This window comes from Mya arenaria, chromosome 1 (assembly GCF_026914265.1).
Source record: "Mya arenaria isolate MELC-2E11 chromosome 1, ASM2691426v1".
NCBI classification, from domain to species: domain Eukaryota; kingdom Metazoa; phylum Mollusca; class Bivalvia; order Myida; family Myidae; genus Mya; species Mya arenaria.
In genome coordinates, this window is record NC_069122.1 from 45,081,005 (window position 1) to 45,096,377 (window position 15,373).

At 36.1% G+C, this 15,373-nt stretch overlaps 1 protein-coding gene across 1 annotated transcript in view; it reads left to right on the forward strand.

Moving 5' to 3' along the window:
• Positions 1-7,120: 7,120 nt before the first annotated feature.
• LOC128234405 (collagen alpha-1(VIII) chain-like) overlaps positions 7,121-15,373 on the forward strand; it is a 35,621-nt gene continuing 27,368 nt past the window's right edge. Inside the window, exon 1 of the mRNA XM_052948665.1 lies at positions 7,121-7,315. The gene's annotated coding sequence lies outside the window, so the exon portion shown is untranslated. The remainder of the gene's footprint in view (positions 7,316-15,373) is intronic.

The window sequence follows — 15,373 nt, forward strand, 5'->3', positions numbered from 1 at the left end:
TGTTTTTGTCATCTTTTGTGTTTGGTTTTGTCTTAGAAATGTGTGTTTTGCAAATGCATTCTCAACAACTCGATATAATTGCGTTGATAATGTTAAAACGTTAATGTTCAATATAGTCTGGAACAACTGGACAAATGTCAATAAACTGTCCATTGGGAACCCGGGTATGAAATAAAGAAGATAATGGCTATGATTGATATTTTAAAAACCAAAAGTGTTTAATACAATATGTATTCACATCAGGGCGCTTTTTCAATAAGATGTCTGCCAAGTTGAGGGCTGAATCTATGCAGTAAATGTCCTTAGCCTTATGCTATTTTTATTGAAACGCAGTGTATGCCAAAAACGGAAGTTTAAGATATTAAGCCTTTGATTTTTTTCTATTGAAACGAGGCACAGTATCTTACGCCTTTTGAACTCTTAAAGTGGCATAGTGTCTTAAGCCTTTGGATCTGCTTTGAAACGAGACACAGTATCTTAAGCCTTTCGATCTCTATTGAAACGAGGCACAGTATCTTAAGCCTTTCAACTCTATTGAAACGTGGCACAGTATCTTGGGCCTTTCGAACTCTTTTGAGAACGAGGCACGGCATCTTAAGTCTTTGATCTCTATTGAAACGAGGCACAGTATCTTAAGCCTTTCGATCTCTATCGAAACGAGGCACAGTATCTTAAGCCTTTCGAACTCTATTGAAACGTGGCACAGTATCTTAAGCCTTTCGAACTCTATTGAAACGAGGCACAGTATCTTAAGCCTTTCGATCTCTATCGAAACGAGGCACAGTATCTTAAGCCTTTCGAACTCTATCGAAACGTGGCACAGTATCTTAAGCCTTTCGAACTCTATTGAAACGAGGCACAGTATCTTAAGCCTTTCGAACTCTATTGAAACGTGGCACAGTATCTTAAGCCTTTCGAACTTTATTGAAACGAGGCACAGTATCTTAAGCCTTACGAACTCTATTGAAACGAGGCACAGTATCTTAAGCCTTACGAACTCTATTGAAACGAGGCACAGTATCTTAAGCCTTTCGAACTCTATTGAAACGTGGTACAGTATCTTAAGCCTTACGAACTCTATTGAAACGTTGCACAGTATCTTAAGCCTTACGAACTCTATTGAAACGAGGCACAGTATCTTAAGCCTTTCGAACTCTATTGAAACGAGGCACAGTATCTTAAGCCTTTATATCTCTATCGAAACGAGGCACAGTATCTTAAGCCTTTCGAACTCTATTGAAACGTGGCACAGTATCTTAAGCCTTTCGAACTCTATTGAAACGAGGCACAGTATCTTAAGCCTTTCGAACTCTATTGAAACGAGGCACAGTATCTTAAGCCTTTCGAACTCTATTGAAACGTGGCACAGTATCTTAAGCCTTTCGAACTCTATTGAAACGAGGCACAGTATCTTAAGCCTTTCGAACTCTATTGAAACGAGGCACAGTATCTTAAGCCTTACGAACTCTTGAAACGTGGCACAGTATCTTAAGCCTTACGAACTCTATTGAAACGAGGCACAGTATCTTGAGCCTTTCGAACTCTATTGAAACGTGGCACAGTATCTTAAGCCTTTCGAACTCTTGAAATGAGGCACAGTATCTTAAGCCTACGAACTCTATTGAAACGTGGCACAGTATCTTAAGCCTTTCGAACTCTATTGAAACGTGGCACAGTGTCTTAAGCCTTTCGAACTCTTGAAATGAGGCACAGTATCTTAAGCCTACGAACTCTATTGAAACGTGGCACAGTATCTTAAGCCTTACGAACTCTTGAAACTAGGTACAGTATCTTAAGCCTTTGATCTATAAGGAAACGAGGCACCGTATCTTAAGTCTCGATCTCTTAAAACGAGGCACAGTATCTTAAGCCTTTGATCTCTATTGAAACGAGGAGCAGTATCTTGGGCCTTTGATCTCTATTGAAACGAGGCACAGTATCTTAAGCCTTTGATCTCTATTGAAACATGGCACAGTATCTTAAGCCTTTCGAACTCTATTGAAACGAGGCACAGTATCTTAAGCCTTTCGAACTCTATTGAAACGTGGCACAGTATCTTAAGCCTTTCGAACTCTTGAAATGAGGCACAGTATCTTAAGCCTACGAACTCTATTGAAACGTGGCACAGTATCTTAAGCCTTACGAACTCTTGAAACTAGGTACAGTATCTTAAGCCTTTGATCTATAAGGAAACGAGGCACCGTATCTTAAGTCTCGATCTCTTAAAACGAGGCACAGTATCTTAAGCCTTTGATCTATAAGGAAACGAGGCACCGTATCTTAAGTCTCGATCTCTTAAAACGAGGCACAGTATCTTAAGCCTTTGATATCTATTGCAACGAGGCGCAGTATATTGGGCCTTTGATCTCTATTGAAACGAGGCACAGTATCTTAAGCCTTTCGAACTCTATTGAAAAGAGGCATAGTATCTTAAGCCTTTCGATCTCTATTGAAACAAGGCACCGTATCTGATGTCTCGATCTCTTTTAAAACGAGGCACAGTATCTTAAGCCTTACGAACTCTATTGAAACGAAGAACAGTATCTTAAGCCTTACGAACTCTATTGAACCGAAGAACAGTATCTTAAGCCTTACGAACTCTATTGAAACGTTGCACAGTATCTTAAGCCTTACGAACTCTATTGAAACAAGGCACAGTATCTTAAGCCTTACGAACTCTATTGAAACGTGGCACAGTGTCTTAAGCCTTTCGAACTCTATTGAAACGTGGCACAGTATCTCGAGCCTTACGAACTCTATTGAAACGTGGCAGAGTATCTTAAGCCTTACGAACTCTATTGAAACGAGGCACAGTATCTTAAGCCTTACGACCTCTATTGAAAAGTGGCACAGTATCTTAAGCCTTTCGAACTCTATTGAAACGTGGCACAGTGTCTTAAGCCTTACGAACTCTATTGAAACGTGGCAGAGTGTCTTAAGCCTTTCGAACTCTATTGAAACGAGGCACAGTATCTTAAGCCTTACGAACTCTATTGAAACGTGGCACAGTATCTTAAGCCTTACGAACTCTTGAAACTAGGTACAGTATCTTAAGCTTTGATCTATAAGGAAACGAGGCACCGTATCTTAAGTCTCGATCTCTTAAAACAAGGCACAGTATCTTAAGCCTTTGATCTATAAGGAAACGAGGAACCGTATCTAAAATCTCGATCTCTTTATACGAGGCACAGTGTCTTAAGCCTTTGATCTATAAGGAAACCAGGCACCGTATCTTAAGTCTCGATCTCTTTTAAAACGAGGCACAGTATCTTAAGCCTTTGATCTCTATTGAAACGAGGAGCAGTATCTTGGGCCTTTGATCTCTATTGAAACGAGGCACAGTATCTTAAGCCTTTGATCTCTATTGAAACATGGCACAGTATCTTGGGCCTTTGATCTCTATTGAAACGAGGCGCAGTATCTTAAGCCTTTGATCTCTATTGAAACGAGGAGCAGAATCTTCGGCCTTTGATCTCTTTTAAAACGTGGCACAGTATCTTAAGCCTTTGATCTCTATTGAAACGAGGAGCAGTATCTTGGGCCTTTGATCTCTATTGAAACGAGGCACAGTATCTTAAGCCTTTGGAACTCTATTGAAAAGAGGCATAGTATCTTAAGCCTTTCGATCTGTATTGAAACGAGGCACAGTATCTTACGCCTTTTGAACTCTTAAAAGGGGCATAGTGTCTTAAGCCTTTCGATCTGTATTGAAACGAGGCACAGTATCTTAAGCCTTTGATCTCTATTGAAACGTGGTTCAGTATCCTGGGCCTTTGATCTCTATTGAAATGTGGCACAGTATTTTAAACCTTTGATCTCTATTGAAACATGGCACAGTATCTTGGGCCTTTGATCTCTATTGAAACGAGGCACAGTATCTTGGGCCTTTGATCTCTATTGAAACGTGGCACAGTATCTTAAGCCTTTGATCTCTATTGAAACGAGGCACAGTATCTTAAGCCTTTCGAACTCTACTGAAACGTGGCACAGTTTCTTAAGCCTTTCGAACTCTATTGAAACGAGGCACAGTATCTTAAGCCTTTCGAACTCTCTTGAAACGTGGCACAGTATCTTGGGCCTTTCGAACTCTTTTGAGAACGAGGCACGGCATCTTAAGTCTTTCGATCTCTATTGAAACGATGCCCAGACTCTAATACCACAAAAGAACTAAGATAATTCTCAAACTCAACGACTCATTTTACCATATACTAGTAACTGCATATCATTATTTTGAAATTATTTCTATTTTAAAGCCCATTTGCTAAATATTATATTGATGAATATAAAATAAAAAGTTTATAGAAAAATATTTTGAAAGCAAAAAAGTGCTCGAGTCTAATTTATTATTTTCGAGTTATCACTAGAGTTCATTTTTTGCTGTACAAATATTTTTTCTTTATGATAAGATGGAATTCATATAAAAGAAGATAACATATTAATTAATTTTAAATATTAATTAATATCATGCCATACTGTAATATGGGGAAATGTCTTGTAATTTAGACAATACTTAAGTATTTTTGTGATGTAAGGGCCAGGGATTCTTAAAGTGATACTTCTATTCAAAATCAGTACATACACATATATAATGAACACAAATTTTGACTTTAACTACTCACTAAATAATGCATTTATGGCAAATATTAATTACTGATAAGATTGGGAGCGCGCATTTAATAGCTGAAAGTGCAAAAATATTATATGATTGGTGAGTGCTAAAAGATTTACAGTGATCTACTTTCGTTTCATAAGGTAAAAATGCCGTGTTTTCTGAACCTTTCTTTCAAATTAAATTCATTAGACATTTATTCATTGACCATTGTTCAGTTCTCGAGATGTTTATTTGCTCAGACATTGGCAACAAAAACAGTAAGAAGTACCTTGAAGATGAATATAAATGACGACTTCAAAAGAGGTATTGGCCCGTTTACTCTGCTTTTGGCATGAATCCCTTATATTCAAACCTTAGGCTACATGCCGAACATCATACTTCACGCAATCTACAAACTACATACCTTAGGCTACATACCAAACATTTTAGGCCTAAGCAATCTATAAACTACATACATTATGCTACATTGAGAACATCTTAGGCCTAAGCAATCTATAAACTACATACATTATGCTACATTGAGAACATCTTAGGCCTAAGCAATCTATAAACTACATATGCTACATTGAGAACATCTTAGGCCTAAGCAATCTATAAACTACATACATTATGCTACATTGAGAACATCTTAGGCCTAAGCAATCTATAAACTACATATATTATGCTACATTGAGAACATCGTAGGCCTAAGCAATCTATAAACTACATACATTATGCTACATTGAGAACATCTTAGGCCTAAGCAATCTATAAACTACATACATTATGCTACATTGAGAACATCTTAGGCCTAAGCAATCTACAAACTACATACAATATGCTACATTGAGAACATCTTAGGCCTAAGCAATCTACAAACTACATACAATATGCTACATTGAGAACATATTAGGCCTAAGTAACCTACAAACTACATACAATATGCTACATTGAGAACATCTTAGGCCTAAGCAATCTACAAACTACATATAATATGCTACATTGAGAACATCTTAGGCCTAAGCAATCTACAAACTACATACAATATGCTACATTGAGAACATCTTAGGCCTAAGCAATCTACAAACTACATACAATATGCTACATTGAGAACATCTTAGGCCTAAGCAATCTACAAACTACATATAATATGCTACATTGAGAACATCTTAGGCCTAAGCAATCTACAAACTACATACAATATGCTACATTGAGAACATCTTAGGCCTAAGTAACCTACAAACTACATACAATATGCTACATTGAGAACATCTTAGGCCTAAGCAATCTACAAACTACATATAATATGCTACATTGAGAACATCTTAGGCCTAAGCAATCTATAAACTACATACATTATGCTACATTGAGAACATCTAAGGCCTAAGCAATCTACAAACTACACACAATATGCTACAAACCGAATATCTTAGGCCTAAGCAATCTACAAACTACTAACACTATGATACCAACCAAACATCTTAGGCCTTAGCAATCTACAAACTACACACATTATGCTACATACTTACTATTGTAAGGATCTTAGTCGTACCTTCAATAAGGACTTAAACTATTTCTTTTATGTTTCCTCTCCGAGAAATGATCCAAAACATCTGCCTCACTGAACTGATTCCATTGCTGTAAATGAGATGATATTCTATTTGATCCAAAGCATGTCTTGAGATCCCCAAAATAATGTACTTTCTTACGAACAAAATGGTTACCAGAAATTACAGCAGCGAAATGTAAAGACACTCGTTAATGACAATTCAAGCGAAACAAAGGCATGTTTAAAAACTCGTGGACACCATCTGCCTGGAGTTTCATTATTACGCCAAACATAAAGCATAAATTCTTTAAATAGTTTCTAGGTTGTTTTTTAAAACAAACAAACATGAAGTGACATTTTGTATGCTCTTTAGCATCAAGAGTTCAACAAATTGAACAACACCTGCTATTCATGATAAAAACATGCATAAACTAACCGCTCAAATTGAAATGCCAAAATTGTATCAGATATTTGAAATATTGAAGTGAACTTTCGAAAGGGAAGACCCCGAAGAAATTGAACAACATAGAAATAAATAAAATTTCTTCACATTTTTAGTGTCGATGTCACTTGGGTGTATCGTTACAGTTAATTGAAAATTACCTTCCACGGCCATGCTCTTAAAAATGCATTACAATTCATTCAAAATTGCCATCAAAGACGATTTCAATATTTTACGCCATCCAAGCCCTTCAATAAAACTTTTAACTCTCTATTCGTGATAAACTTTGCGAAATGATAGTCACTTTTATTGTATACCAGGACATGGCAATGAAAAAAGAGGGAACGAATAATATTTATTGCCAAGAAACTATTAGTAACTTCGTACAAAATGCAGCAAAGGAGAAATGAATAATGCAAGCATTTCTGGCTCAATCATAGATTCAGACTCTAAGCTTTACGTCGGGGGAGATCCTGTTGCTTATAAATTTAAATAGTAAGACGAATGCAAAATGACAAACACGCCCCACAGCCTACGCTTTGCATTCTGGACGTTATAACTAGATCTCCCCCATCAAACGCGGATTGTGCAGTCAAGCAGTTTGTCGTGCAACACGACAGATCGTGGGCATCCAGCTTGTAAAAACACTAACACAGCTGACCGATTGTGAACTACAGAGTTTGGAGTTTTAGCGGACAGGGGATATATTTATTGAAGGATACACTTTACAAGGGTAAATTTTACACTCAATATTAAAATATATAGATCACATTGTGTGTCACTGTTCAGTACCCGTGGCCGTTCTCACCATTATTGCTTCTAGCCAAAATACGAGCATGTCACATTGTGTACTGTTATTAATCAAATGTATTGAACTTGTACATGATTTTATTTACATGTTTATATTATTGTTTATGTAATAATGTAAACTATTAGACACCATATATAATTGCAGAAAACAACAAATAAATAATTTAGTACCCCGAGCTTTTTAAGTAATGGGTAAAGGTAATTTGTCAGTATTTATTTTGAAAACAATTTATTGGAATACATGCAAATGCTATTAAAAATGTTGAGTTTCGATTTTTCTTGAATTATTTGATCGAAATACTCCTTTTAATTCGATTCGATTATCGATCTCATTTGCGTTTGATTCTGCAACACTTCTAATAACCTTTTAACCGGCTTAGTGGTCGAGCATATATTTTTTTCACCGGCCCAGCCTCTATTTAATTTACCGATTTATCTGATTAAAATCGAAAACAGCTGACTTCGGATTTACCAAAATAAATGTACTTGAAAAATAATGTCATTCCAGTAGACAAAATATAATTTTGACCACTTAGGAGTAAAAAGGTAAAATCCAAAAACATTATAGTTATCGTTTCTCTAAAATTGAGCTTGCAGCGTTTTTTTCTTTATGCTGTCATAATGTAATGATGACATGTTGACATTTTCGTAATGCCAAACCATTCTGGTATATAAACGCACATAGTTTAAATTAATGGAGAGTTGACAAGTCACGTGATAACCCTGGACAATCTCATGAACGTGGACTTCGATTCAATATATGCTCTTGTTATACAAAGTAAGTAACTTTTCAGGAGATTTGATGTGAGTCTTTGTAGACTGGAGTTAGTATAATGATATAAAGGTAAACAGAAATACTCTTCTTGGCATTATACAATAAAGGTATAGAAGTTAAAGGGACTAGACACCAGATGATACCATTGCAAGAAAAAAATAAGATAGTCAAAACTTTACACAGAATTAATATCGTTGTTTACACTGCATAACTTACTGATGTATCACATCGCTTACGACACTGTCTTGTAACTTTCGCAGTTTTTACGGGTTTTTTCCAATTCGCAATTTAATGGGTTGTCTACCACGTAAATCCCTGCAAATTTAAAAATAGTGTCGGTATATCTATCTCTACTAATCAAGTGACCTTTGCATGCTAAATATACACGCTGAAAAGGAAGCCATCATGCGCTTTTTTAATCGCGGAGACTCAGCTTAGACAGCGTCAACGTAGTATTCTAATCATGAAAAATGATGTATTTTCGGCATCATACTAGCTCATATTGACAACTTAATTTTGAGGAAATATTGTATGTGCCGATTTGGGGACCATCTGGTGTCTAGTCCCTTTAACATTGCTGGGTCGGTTTCGATAGCTTACTGTTTTTCTGTGACTTCAGGAACAAAAAGATCGCCTCGGTTTGTTGATGTATCCTTGCTAATTTTGGTGATGATTTACCATTGTTTATGTAATATAACCAAATAATCAGCTAAAATTCACATTTTCTATGTATATTTTATCAATATACGAATAATTGGGAATTTGGAAAATCGCGTTTTTTAGGGAAAAAACACCAGACAACTAATACGAAGGATGATACAAAATAAACAGGACTGGCGTTCCCATAACACTATAGAGTTGTCAAGTGTAACAATATATATATATATATATATATATATATATATATATATATATATGTATATATATATATATATATATATATATATATATATATATATATATATACCAGTACCGTTTTAACCCGCAATATATTTCCTATCGTTTCATGTAAAAAATACGCAATGTGTTTGTGTTGCGCTTTTCTCTAAACGGTCCCTTTCATACCATGATAACGCGCAACCGCGGCAGTACACTGTGCCGAGGTAACATATGTGTAAGGCAAGTGTAATTACCTCCAAAACTGTTGCTATTAAAAATGATAATGAAAAACCGTCAAAACGTAAAACAGATTGCGAAAAAAATACGTTGACTGCATGCATCATAAAGAAATTCACAACTATGTTTTTTATAAAAAAAACCTAGGCCTGATTTTGAAATGTATATTTTTTCAATTGTTTATCTTGTCAAAATAGGACAGATAAGTTGTCACATTTTGTCTGTATACAGCTTTATACACCAGTTCCTATAAGCGTATGCCCAAAGCATGTGTTTACGTTCCCCACTTTGACATAATACGTTTGACAGTAGTCTTTGAAGTCACAACACATTTAATTTATTGCATATTTGATAGTAAAATGTCGCAACTGTTTAAGGGAATGTTTAAGTCGTAGTTCTACCTCTAGTGGAGATCGTCGAAATGGCGAGTAGACTATTATTTATAAAATATATTTATATTCTAGAAGTCAGGCCCAAATTTCTCGAAACTTGTTAAGCTTTACAGACTTTAAGTGACACTCTTATTCAAAATCAATCAATACACATGTATAACAAACATCAATTTTGACTGATAAGCCTTAACTACTTACTAAAAAATACAGTTATTGAAAATATTAATTACTGATAACAATGTTGTAAACGTGTATTTAATAGCAGAAAGCGCAAACATATTAAATGATTGGTAATTCTCATATGTTAAAAATACCATGTTTTTGCTTATTTATTTCAAATTAAACTCGGTATCCTTCATAAAAACCATTGTTTTCGACATGTATTCATCATTTTTGGAACAATATTATTAATTATGGTAAATCTTATTTGGGAGTAAGGGTGCATCTGTATCTTGCGTAGACTATTAATTATATATAAAAAATATATTTTAGAAATCGGCCCCAACTTTCTCGAAACTTTTTAAGATTAACATACTTAAGACGATTATTTCAATTAGCCAAAATACATACTTAAATTGAATTTTGATAAATGAAGAATTGTTTATTGAGATTATCTTAACGATAATTCGAACCTTGAGTATAAAACTCTTAAAGAAGTATATATGGTCTAGGATCGAGAAATACACAAGGGTAGGTCGGCAAACCTGAAACAAACGTCTTTTTACGCTTTAACCATGCTGGTTAAGAGGGATAGTAATAGTCTTTCCCGTTTGAAACTCCTTTTTACGCCTTAACCATGTTGATTTAGAGGAATATAAGTGTTCTTTCCCGTTTGAAACTCCTTTTTACGCCTTAACCATGTTGATTTAGAGGAATATAAGTGTTCTTTCCCGTTTGAAACTCCTTTTTACGCCTTAACCATGTTGATTTAGAGGAATATAAGTGTTCTTTCCCGTTTGAAACTCCTTTTTACGCCTTAACCATGTTGATTTAGAGGAATATAAGTGTTCTTTCCCGTTTGAAACTCCTTTTTACGCCTTAACCATGTTGATTTAGAGGAATATTAGTGTTCTTTCCCGTTTGGGCATACCTATATATTTTGTTTTAAATTCAGTGTGATAACTTGAATAAAAATGCTCATGTATGATGTACATGGTTAGAAGAAAGTTTATTCAAAGAAATATATTACACAATACAAATTTGAAAATATACCAACATGACTTGTGATCAAATCAATGGAATATGATTACTTATATAATACATGTATGGTGGAACAAATTTATAAACTTTAATATATATTCATATTATCATATCCCCGATTTAACAACCACATGTTATCCTATAGAATTTAATTCAATTCTCTTTCAATTTCAATTATGAATTGTATCTTTAATGTTTATCTATAAACTGTACAACTTAAGCACAAAATTATAATGATTTTAATAAATTTTTAATAAGTTACAAACGTTACTATCATACTCATTATGTACAGATAAGTTTAATGAATGGCTAGTTTTGACTAAGGTCTTTGACATAGATACTAGTATTCAAAGCTTGAACGTTCAATTATGCATGGCTTTCATCGATATAATCGGGTTATTGTGTGTAGAATTATTCTGAAGAATTAATTTATCTATAGTATTTGATATATACAGCCCAACCCCGTTGGTTCGAAATCGCTTGGCTCGAACTGATGTAAAGGACTGATTTTTTATACTGACTGTAAGCATTCCCGCTTGGCTCGAATTCCCCGAGGTTAGAGGTATTTTCGCTGGTCCCATTGGAGTTCGAGTCAACGGGGTTCGACTGTTCGTATAAAAACTGTATTCAATTGATCTTATATTCGATGCCTAAATATCCATTACCGGTCAATAATTAAACCAGGAATAATCTTTAGTGTGGTCAAATATTCAAACCACCTTCAGACACTAGTCAACCGCTGGTTTACCACGACCAAGTATCTTATTTAAAAATATTTCTTGTTTTCCTCTTAAAATCAGTGCGACAATGCGACAATTTGATACCACTTAGATTCTGTATTATGTCCTCTGTAATAATAAGTGTATCATATTGTTGAGCTTATCTATATGACAAGCAGCCTATTTTAGAAAAACAGGTTTGATCTAATTGTGCCCGGAACAGCAGCTTCACTAAATATTACGAGAGCATTTAGCCTCACCTAAGACGATGAGATTATATTTTTTTAATAAAAATTTCACAAAACAGCACCCTTACGCTTGAAATATGTTGCAATGTTGATACGCGTACGTATAACAGAATGAGTCATGTATTAGAACGCTACTCGAGGATTGATCAGTACGTCATAATGAATGGGTGTTGCAGTCCGAACGAGACACATTTTTGTCCGAGTACATTTTGTAAATTGTGTGTAACAAGTACACTTGTAATTGCGCTATTTTCAATCGAAACCTACCATATTCAAGAAAAATAACGATAATTCCAGAAGAAATCAAGTGACCACAAACTAGTGCAATTACAGTTTTAAAATGACTTTCAATGCGGTAAAAATGTAAAAAATAAAAATAGATAAAGTAGATACAGCATGTTTAGCCAGTTTTTGAAATCACAAACCTTTCAGCTTCAAAACTTATAAATATGGAAGGTAGGCAATGGTCTGATATGGTATAACTAAGCTTTGATTCACTGCCATGTGTTAAGTTAAAGAAAGAAGGCATGTAACACTGAGTCGGCACTTGCGAATTGGTGTAATTTGCTCTACACTCTCGTACACCAGCGCGATGCAATCGGAACACCTCGGCCAGTATCCATCAGGAATTGGCTCGAAACTTGCCGGAGATGGCCGAGTTGTTACGATTGTAGCGCGATGACGCTATGAGTACAACAGAGATTTATCATTGTCAAACCTCTGGTGAAAAGAGAATGAGGTGTTATGAATTATTGTTGAAACAGCTTGCCATATATACGGCATCACTAACACAGACTCCAGCGAAGTCCGTTGGACTTTAGTAAAAAGCAAGTCAAATATGATACGGAACGCCGTTTAAGGAAGGACAAATTCCAACCTAACCTTAAACGTATACACCGAGCACAGCAAGAGGTTGCAACCTACATCCTGGACTGAATCTGTGACGAAATGAGGATGTATATCGTGTAGAAGGCTTAGGTTCAAGCTTAAATTATAGTTATACAGAACAAAATCCAAGCCAAACCATTAGTTTTATCTCCATACTCAGCTGCCATGTGAAAGGCTGCAACTCAAAGCAAGGGCCTGGGTACAGCCACTGCTTATAGCTGTACTGATGCGATGTTTACAACCCAGAACATATCGTTGTATCATTGTTTTATTCTGTCATAGGGTAAATAAGGAATGCATTTTGAACGCAGACTTACTTCCACTCTGCAAATTATTAAAACGTTGACACTAAACGCTTATCAACAGACATAATTATAGCATGTGAGCAACTGACAGTTCATGTCATATTGAATCGAACTTCAAATGCTGTTTTAACATTAAAGGCAAACAATTGAGAATATATGAGAAAAGATACCTAGCCTAATGTATGAAGTATAACAAAATAACGAAAATCAAATTCGAAATTTGCCAAATTACACATTTTAAAAGTAAAGAAATTGGGCGGGGGTCAACTGTTTGTGTGTGTGGGAGTGCCTGCGTACGTGCATGCAGTTTTGTCCGAAGCATAACTTGAAAAGTCTTTGAGGTATTGACTCCAAACTTCAATACAGATAGGTCTTACTCAGGAGAAGTGCAGTAAGTACATACAAAACATTATTCTGGGTGCAGTTTTTTTAGTTATTGCTCTGGGCGTAACTTGAAAAGAGTATTAACTTCAAACTTCATATCGTCAACCTAGTGCAAGGATTCAATAACAACATATAGAAATATAGAAATGGAAGCAGTTATTGTGCCCCCCTTCGAAGAAGAGGGGTATATTGCTTTGCACATGTCGGTCGGTCCGTCGGTAGACCAAAACTTGTCCGAGTGAACAAAAACAATTCCTAGACGTATGGTCATCAAACTTGACATGAAGGTTGGATTTGACCAGTAGATGACTCCTTTTGATTTTAGGGTTCATCTGGTCAAAGGTCAAAGTCAAAGTGACTTTTAATGGTCAAAGTATTTTGAAGCTTGTCCGAGTGATAACTCAATAATGCCTAGACATATGGTCATCAAACTTGACATGAAGGCTGGGCCTGGGCCTCTTTTAATTGTATGGTTCATCTGATCAAATGTCAAGGTCACAGTGACCTTGAATGATAAAATGTTGTCCGAGTGATAAGTGCCTGCACCCATGGTCCTAAAACTTGACTTGGAAGTTGAACCTGACCAGTAGTTGACCCATATTGATTTTGGGGGTCATCTGGCCAAAGGTCAAGGTCACAGTGTGACATTGAATGATAAAAGGTTGTCCGAGTTATAACCGGACAATGGCTGCACCCATGACCCTCATACTTGACTTGGCGGTTGGGCTTGTCCAGGAGATGACTTATATTTTGGGGGTCACCAGCCAAAAAGTTAAGGTCACAGTGGCATTGAATGATGGAAGGTTGTCCGAGTGATAACTCCAAAATGCCTGCACCCATGGCCCTCAAACTTAATTTGGAGATTGGACCTGACCAGTAAATGACTCCTATTGATTTTAAGGGTCATCTGGTCAAAGGTCAAGGTCACAGTTGCTTTCGATGGTAAAATGATTTTAAATCTTTTCCGAGTGATAATTCAACAATGCTTAGACCTATGGTCATCAAACTTGACATGGAGGCTAGGCCTGACCAGTAGACGACCCCTATTCATTTAAGGGGTCATCGTTTCAAAGGTTAAGTTCACAATGACCATGCATGATAAAAGGTTGTCAGAGTGATAATTCAACAATGTCTGGACGTATGGTCATCAAACTTGACATGGAAGCTGGGCCTGACCAGTTGATAACCCCTATTAATTTGACTAGTCATCGGGTCAAAGGTCAAGGTCGAAGTGAATTTGAATGCGAATATGTTGTTTGAGTGATAACTTGACAATGCGTGCACCCATGGCCCTCAAACTTGACTTGGATGCTGGGCCTGACCTGTAGAATACCCCTTTTGATTTTAAGGGTCAGCAGGTCAAAGGTCAAGGTCCCAGTGACCTTTTACGCAAAAAGCTTGTCTGTGTGAAAACTTGACAATGCCTGCACCCATGGCCATCAAACTTAACATTTAGGTTTTCGGTGACGAGTTGATGACTCATATGGATTTTGAGGTCATAGAGTCAAAGGTCATGGTCATAACTTACATTCATCATTAAAGTTTTGTTATATTTACTTACTTCTTTCTGCTAAGAGGATGCATTTTTATCTGCAAATATCGGTCATCATCTGAACATGATTAAAAACCTGTACCTACTATCCTCACACTTTGAATGGTCATACTCTAAAAAATGCCTCAAAGGCATCCAATGTAAATGACAAATAAGCTGTCATTTCGGTCAATGCCAATTTCATTCAATTGTCCCAATAATCCTAACTACATGGCGCTCAGTGTGGGGGCGGGTGGTGGGGGCATAATGTTTGACAAACATCTCTTGTTGAGTTATTGCGTTAAGATAACATTATACAGATAGATCTCATTGAGGAGAAGTGCAACGCTAAAGAACTGTTACTGCCATATTTTTATTTATTGTCCTCTGTTAATTAATTTTCATTCTTATCCGTTGTCGTAA